An 8,294-nucleotide genomic window follows, 5' to 3' on the forward strand; every position below is an offset into this window, starting at 1 on the left:
AAGAAAAGAAAAGAAAAGAAAAGAAAAGAAAAGAAAAGAAAAGCAGTCTGCATACATTTCAGAGAGTCATTCTCTACTGGAGAATGGTCTTTTTTTCCACAAATAACAAAATAATTTCTTTTTATTGTGGTCGTCTGAAAAGTCAGACTGCCATTGCGGAGACGCCCCCAAGAGTTTAATCAGGTCCTGCCATTTCAGGAATGCTTATGCATATAACCAGATGTTTTGGACCAGATTTTATTTTGCCTTACAGCAGCTGAATGTCAGCAATCTCTGGTGGTCTGTTGTCATTAGTTACTACTTGTACAGCGGTCATACCCAGAGGCCCCAAATAAATCACAGCCCCTTTGTGCAAGGCTTCATGCAGATACATAGAGAGGATGGAGTGAGTTCGTTTCCTCCATGAGCCTGCAATGCTGTGTGGAGGCCTGTTGTGCAAAGGGATGCTTGCAGAACTGTACATTTAAGAGAGATTTGGTTGTCTCAGGAGAGGTGCAACAAGTGGCTGCTGATTAGTGAGAACATTTTCATGTGGCTGAGGTATAGGCTTGTGTTTAGCAGGTAAGCAGCTAGTAAGCTTTGCTGCCTGATAGACATAATATGCACGTACGCATACGTAGGCAGGGCAGTGTCAACAATCCTTGCTGGACATGTTTACTTAATGCTAAATAAAACAAAGTTCTCTTTCAAACATTTTTTACATAACTAATAATTAATTTTTATTTTTTTATTTTTTTTTGAAATAACAGGCATAATGAATCACGTAGAAGGTCTGTGAAATACAGAAAGCAATTATAATTATATTTGTATGGATGTGTGGGAGTATGTGTGACATTTTACCCCATGTTTTTCCTCATGCTAATGTCTAGGCATATGTCATAATAATAAACAGAGCTATTGAATTCAATTTCCCTGTTTGAAGCAGAATATCTGGAGATTATATATTTTATTTGTGTGATAATCTGCCTTTTTTTTTTGTGTACAATGAGGACTTGTGCAAAGCCCAGTGAAGGACAAGGGAATTTTGTTCTTAATGACTGCTTTACAAACCCCATTTTGTGCACAGAAAACAGTTCTGTAAGAAAGCTTTCCCCATCAAATCAGCTAAATTTGCCTCCATACTTTACAAACACACAGTATTGCTGAAGATTTGTACATTCAAATTATTAGTCCAATCCTGCAGGAAACCAGTAGTGAGCAGACAATTTCATCTCCATACAGCTCAGTTACTTTAATTGAAGTCCACTCATCTGGAACAAACAGCAAAGTACAGAACAACCTTGGGAAATTAAAAATTTTACCGTCTATAATGTCAGCTTCCTTTGGGTCACTAAAATTCCTTTTCCCATTTTTTTTTTTTTTTTTAACCCTAATAGACTTATATAAAACATTCTTGCATATGATGTTCTTTCATGACCTGAAACAGGGTTCCTGACTTTCCCTTCTTACTTCCATAGCTCCAGGGATCTCCTTAGCTTTAGCACGCTTACCCATGTACTACTGGATAAGCAGATTAGGGGTTACCTCTTTTACCTTTAAATATTGCTTACAAATGCCTTAGCACACTGCACATGTACTTTCTGACTGTACTTTGCTAAGCAGACCACCTTGTTGCTTTGCATTTGTAGTTCATTAGTTTGCAGAGTACCAGAATGCAATAAACTGAGAACTTTGCTTCTCGTTGACTGCCCTTATTTGTTATTTTTATCTCTGTTTCCTGATCTTTTGAACAATGGGTAAGAAAGGTACCCATTATTGCTACTACTTCCTAAACTGCTTTGTGCCATAGTTAAGGCTTGCACGTAAAGATTAATCAAAATGATCCTGTGCTTAATTCACTTAATTTACTGTGTAACATGGATTCCTATCCAAATAATATTCTTTTTGAGCTTCCATCTGGTGGAGGAGTCTGCTCTTGCCCTCCTTTGCTATCTCTGGACTGCAGAGTCATCCTAACAGGCTTTTTCTTTGGTGGGTGTCTTTGGTGGGTCCTCTAAGCTGAAGAGGAAAGCAGAGCCAGCCCAGCACTCACAAGAAAGGTATGTTAACCTAAATATCCATGCTGGTATGCTGCCCATGACAGGCACCCATCGCTGCCCAGCAGAAGAGGATGTAAGATGAGCAGAATCTTCCCCAGCACACTCCCAGTGCAGAGCTGAAAATGCATGGCTCAGAGACCTGAATCAAAAGATTTTCTCTATATTTAATATCCCTAAGTAGAATTTCCTTCCATTCATTTGCCTAATTATTTTGATGAGATGCATCTTTTGAACTTACAGATGCGTTTGGAAACAGTTGGCTGCAAGGCACGTGTTTTGGTTAAGCATTTAGCCCAGGGGAAATGAACGGGTATCTCAGGCCCTGCACACCTTCCTAGTTATTTCTAATTAGCAGAGAATATGATAGAGTTACTCATAATGACACTTTGTGGGGAAATGTCAAGGACTTTCTACTGCACACCCAAACCCCTGGTCACTGTGAAAGGCAAATGAAGGAGAAACAACAAATCTCATTTTTGTGTGCACACACAATGTTTCTCTGGGGCAGGAGGTTTCCATCTGGAGTGAGAGACATGTTCTCTAAGCTGAGAAGAAAATGGTCTTCATGAAGACAGGAGGTTCATCAGAAAGTTCCTCTCCTTTCATACAGGCTCCAGCGTTATGCTAGTCACCACGAGCTTGGAGCACCTTCCTGAAACACAGAGCACAGTCTAACTAACAACTGTCTTGCTCTGGCACTTTACTCACTCCTAGGGAGGAAACAGTCATTTCAATTTAGGCTGAACTCTGGAAATTTCAGCATACAAACAATACTGTGTGTTTGGGAGACATTTAAGAGGCATGCACTTTAATCTGTAACAGAAGATGGTCAGCTGTTCTAGTGGGAACTGGCCCATCTCCTGCCAGTGAGACTAGAAAATGTGCCTCTCCCAACACAGGGGAGCAAGATCCTTAAAAACTGGATCATGTCTGTATCTGGAAGCTTTACAATGCCTTTGGTTTGAACTCTTTGACTCGGTTCATCTTTCTGTTGTGGAAAAAAAGGCTCTCGTGTTTGTGGTAGTTGAAATTAAATGGATAGAAACATCACTTACTTCACTTTTACTACAGATTGATGCCCAGATGTATTTGTTTTGATCATCAACACATGATACAAAAGATATTAGCATGGTTTATGAGAAATTATTACCACAAGTGCATGAGAACTCTAACAGGTATTACAGCAAGAGAATAATTTCTCTGTCTTACAAGTAGGCAACATCATAAAAATAGATCTGCAGGAAAAGTCCATTGATATGAAGAAGCTTTTTTCCAAATATGCCTCATGAGCTCCTTTTCAGGTGTTGTACCATTGTGCCAGTGCCCTATATGTTCCTCTTCAACCAACTATTCTGCAAGACAGCTGTTCAAACTACAGGACCATATCAGACAACATCTATTTAAAATAAAGCATCAGATCCAGAGAGGATTTGCTATTCCTTGTAGGTATTACATTCCCATTCTTTTCTACACTCCCTCTCCCTAGCCTGATGCAGAATACAGAACTGGTTACTGCTTAATTTTCCTGCATACTTTGGCAGTAATTGCAGCATTGTCTCTTCCAGATACGAAACTGAGCGTATTGGCAGGAATCAGCAGTGCTGTTCTGGAAGCCAGTAATAATGAGCATGGGTATCACATGTGTCTCGTGATTAATCACATTTTGGTCATTATGAGCTGCCCCTTAGAGTTATCAATCTGGACAGTAGATTAATGCAAAGCTTCATTGCCTGTATCATGCCCATGGCATATGTGAGTCATCTGAACAATGGCGAGAGAAAACTGTGAGACATGATTCTTTTCATCAGGGAAAACTGTGAATTAAGGGGAAATACTGTTTGTTCTCTGACAGCAAATTGAAAGCCTTTGGTTTCAGCCTTGGCCGTGTCACCGACTCCCTCTGTAGCCATCAGCACCTGAACACTCAAACTCTCTCTGCCTTCACTTTTCCCTCTGCAAACGGGAATTAGCTGTACCAACTTTGCTTCAGCACTCATGAGTATAACCCTCAAAAGCTGCTAGCCCATGAGCCCTCACTACTGGTGCTGAAGCTCTTGCAATCTTATTAATTCCCATAGTAAATACAAGCAAGCTTGAAGGTTTAAACAACTCACAAAAAGTTTGCTAAGGTGATGTGGTCAGGAAAGCAGACCTGATGTGTGCTCATTTTAGCACGCCAATTTTTAATATTTAAGGTTTATTCTGCATCAAAAGCAAAACTTTTGTCATAGTTTGAGTTAAAACAATTCAGTTCTTTCATTTTGAAGCTTCAGGTGGATCAGATCAGCACGAAGCATGTCTCAAATACATCAGGGTCTCTGGGAGCCAGGGGAAGGCTGGACAGGACTGTCTCATTGAGCACAGTCTGCTCCAGAAGCACCAGCCAACAACTCAGATGATCTAGGATGATTTCAGAGAACAGAAGGCAGCCCTTCACACTGGAGTGAGATACACTCTGCCATCATCACAAGGCCAGTGTGATATAATATCCAGCAGACTTGGTGGAAATATTGAAATTACATATTTTGATCTTTTATTGTTGTTTTTACCCTATTATCTAGTACTTCTCCCATAGGAAAACAGGGAATTTCAACAGAAGCCACAAGAACAAACTATAAAAAAAATAAAATCTGCTTTGGAAGGGTTTTGTCTGCCTGAGTGTTTTGGTTATGTCCAACAAACAGGAATGCTGATCTACTGGCTACACAGGGAAATCATGAACTACATAGGGAAATCCTGAACTATAGATCTTGATGGTTAATTCATACCATAAAGAGAAATGTGGTCACATTTGCAGCAAGCTTTTAGACTGAGTCTGTAGCTTGAATCCTGGAAGGATTTTGTTACCTGAAATATAACAATGTTTAGAAGGACACCTGAAGTAACGGTTCATTAGAATTCCTAAATCTTTGTCAAATAAAATGATGGAAAATGTAGCAAAATAATAATAATAACAAAAAATCAGTGCAATTTGATTTGTTAAAACCTATAGGAGAATAGGTGGATTTATAGTGGATTTTACATGATGGATTTAAACGCACGGGGAGACTGAGGATCATGGTGGCATCAGTGATTAGCCATATAGCTCCAATAATCAGAAAAGCTCTGAATTTCCAGGAATCTCTGAGGAAAAAGAACCTGCACTGGGAGTCATCAGTGTCTGATTCCCCTCAATCTATGGTAGCAGCTTAAAAACGTAAAATTTTTGTTTTCATTTTTTAAATAAAGATAGAGCAGATTGACAAAACTACCAGGATAACACAGGATTATAACACAGATCCACATTAATGCTCTGTTCATATTTTTATCCTCTTCTCTAGTTAAGTATGTAGCAGAGTCCGAAAATGCTCAAGAAATGATAATGAAAATAATTACAGAGCTGATAGGATTAATACATGAGTGATGGCAAAGTCTGGAATTATTTGCAGGGAAGAAGATTAAAGTGGAGCTGATTGTGGAAGTCAAAGTTCTCAAGAACATAGCATCAGAATTTCTTTTGATTTTGTCACAATGTATGAAAACAAGCACCAAGTTAAATTAAAAAGCAGCAAATTGAGAATGAAGAGCAAGTGCCGAGACACATGTCTTGTCACCTGTGGGAGTTGCTGCTGCAGAAGGTTACAGAGGCAAATACCTTGGCTTGATTTTAAAGTAAATTGGGCATTGTTAGGATTATCTCATTACACAGAGTTGAAGACAGCGATCAGAATGATTGAATCTTACACCCCTGGCGGGAAATTCATCATCTGAGGGAGTGATGCACAAAAAGAAGTCCATTGGTTTGGGGTTTTGGCTTGTTCTTCTTTGAAGTATCTTGAGTTGGACAGTCTATAATCTATCAGCAAGCCTGATGGCACTGTGTAGGAAATGACTGGCTTGGTACTTTTGAGACAGCAATTACTTACTGATACATAAGTTATGCCTCTAGTAAGAAAAAAGTAAGCCTGTGATCAGTGGAAGAGGCAAGCAGTTTAGCATAATCACATCAGAGGGGAAGTGGAGAAACAGTTCATGAAATCATTTTCTCAGGTGTCTTCTGCTACCATAAGTGTGGGAAAGCACATTTTAGCCTTAGCTTTAACCTTAATACGAATGGCCAAAATATGCTTCTATGAAGCCGGTGGAGGCTTCTCCTCTAGTTCTATGCATGGTTGGGACTTTGGAGGTAGGAAGGTGCAAATAATGTCTAGTGTGCTGTGAGGCTAAGGGGCAAGCTGTCTTCTGCTGGAACGTTACCCCAGACTTGCAGGATGGCTCAGCAAGCTGTGTTTTGTAAAGCAAAGTCTGTTGAAGTCTTGAGCACTGGCTTTGGGACTGTATTCGCAACCTGAACATGATTAAGTGTGTAAGAGAATAAATGTGTTTTATTTTATTTGTATAGATGGAATAAGATATTATTTTATTTTATTTATTTTATTTTACTTGTTCAAGAAAAGAAGCACAGAGAACATTGTGTTTTGTCAGTAGAGCCAGCGTGACAGGGCCATGCTCTAAATCTAAGACCATCCACCAAGAAAGGAAAAAAAAATATTCAGAAAGCAGAGGTGTTGTTCAGCGAGGATGTTGAATACCTGCCAAGATACATTGTTGAGTTGTAAGGCATGGAAATGATGCTACCCACTCCCTGCCTTTTTGTAAGGCACATACGACACGTGTGTGGCAGCTAGCTGCGAAGGACAAATATTATTCTTTATGTGCTCAAAGGGCACGTTCCTGGAAGGCTCGCTCAGATCCCCGTGTACCTGCAGGTGAAGCTGAGGTTCAGCTGTTGCAGCCTTCCCCAGCCCAGCTCTGAGGGCTGACCTGAAGCTCTTCCATGGAGACACGAGGCTGCTCACGTTATTAAAATTACTCTTAATTTACACTCCTGCCAAGCGACGGTCAATTCCAATGCAAGTTTAGCCAGCAGCCTACTGCCTGGTTAGTATGAAGCCATTGCATGTAATTTTTGTCTATCTTGGGGTGCGTTACACCTTCATTTCCTTCTAACGAAGAGCAGAATTGGACCTTTCAGTGTCTGACTCTCTCCCTTTATCATGGGAACTAATTCACCATTGTGTTGGCAGAGCTCCTACTACTGTCAACGGGAATTATGCACTTTGAATGAAGGAGAATGAAGCCGTAACTGTTTAAGAATTATGCTATTAAGACAGCACAATGTGTTTTATTTTTATATAGAGCATTACATATGATGAGTCAAAAACACTTTGCAGAGAAAAGGGATAATAGATGTACTTCACAGAGTTGTTTGGAGTGGTGCTCTGATTCAGAAGGAAAAGGACAAATGACTGCACAGAGGTAGAGAGCAGCAGAAAAGCCGGACTTCAAGGCAATAAAGAAGGCAGCAAGTTTCCCAGCAGAACAGATGTGGCAAAGGGGAAAAGGAAAGGTGAGCTGCTGAAAAGAGCTTCGTGTCAGATGGGCAAAACCAAAGAGATCTGTAGGACTTTGTGCCAGAGTAACCCATGCAGCTTTCCTCCCACTGAACCCAGCCCAGAGCTTTTCCACGAATACAGCACCATGGGCCAGCTACAAATGTGTAGCTGTGTTAGAAAGCTCACCTCGCTTAGCTTGCCTCACTGGGGAGATTTTGCTGCTATGCCTTCGTCAGGAGCTCAGTAATCCAGGATAGCTGGGCTCATTCTTGGAAATGCTAAGAAATGTTTGCACAATTTACTGTTTATTAATTTGATCCCTGAGACATGTGGATGACTCAGAGAAGCATATTTTGCCCAAGTAGTTTTGTGACCAATAATCTCTCTCTGTTTTATTTTCTTTTAATTAGAAGATGCTTTCACATTCTTCTATTACCAGAACACTACCCAAGCATTAAATAGGCAGCTGCAGTGAGATAAAGGAAATATTGGAAGTCTTCATTTTGGCAGAGGTAAGACTGGGCATAGGCAGGTGAGGTGACGTTCCTGGAGCGGCATAAGGAGCCTGGGGCAGTGTTGGAGCAGAGACCTGCAGGGCTTTGCTGCTCACTTCCATGCCTGCAGCACTTCTGTCCTGAAGCCCAAAGTAAATCAAATCAAACCATACTGACTCGTAACATTTGAAATAAACAAAGTGAATCATTAAAAAATATATGCTAGATGCTAGGAACTCCCTTTTCACCCTCCTAAAAATCATATTTTAAAATAACACGCAGCAGCAATCCTCTTCTGCTATATACAAAATGTAAAGTCCACTATTGAAATGAAATGTAAATAAAACATTCAAAGAGTTCCAATACAGTGAAGCACTTAAGTATGT

Source organism: Oxyura jamaicensis, chromosome 6 (assembly GCF_011077185.1).
Source record: "Oxyura jamaicensis isolate SHBP4307 breed ruddy duck chromosome 6, BPBGC_Ojam_1.0, whole genome shotgun sequence".
Classification (NCBI taxonomy): Eukaryota; Metazoa; Chordata; class Aves; order Anseriformes; family Anatidae; genus Oxyura; species Oxyura jamaicensis.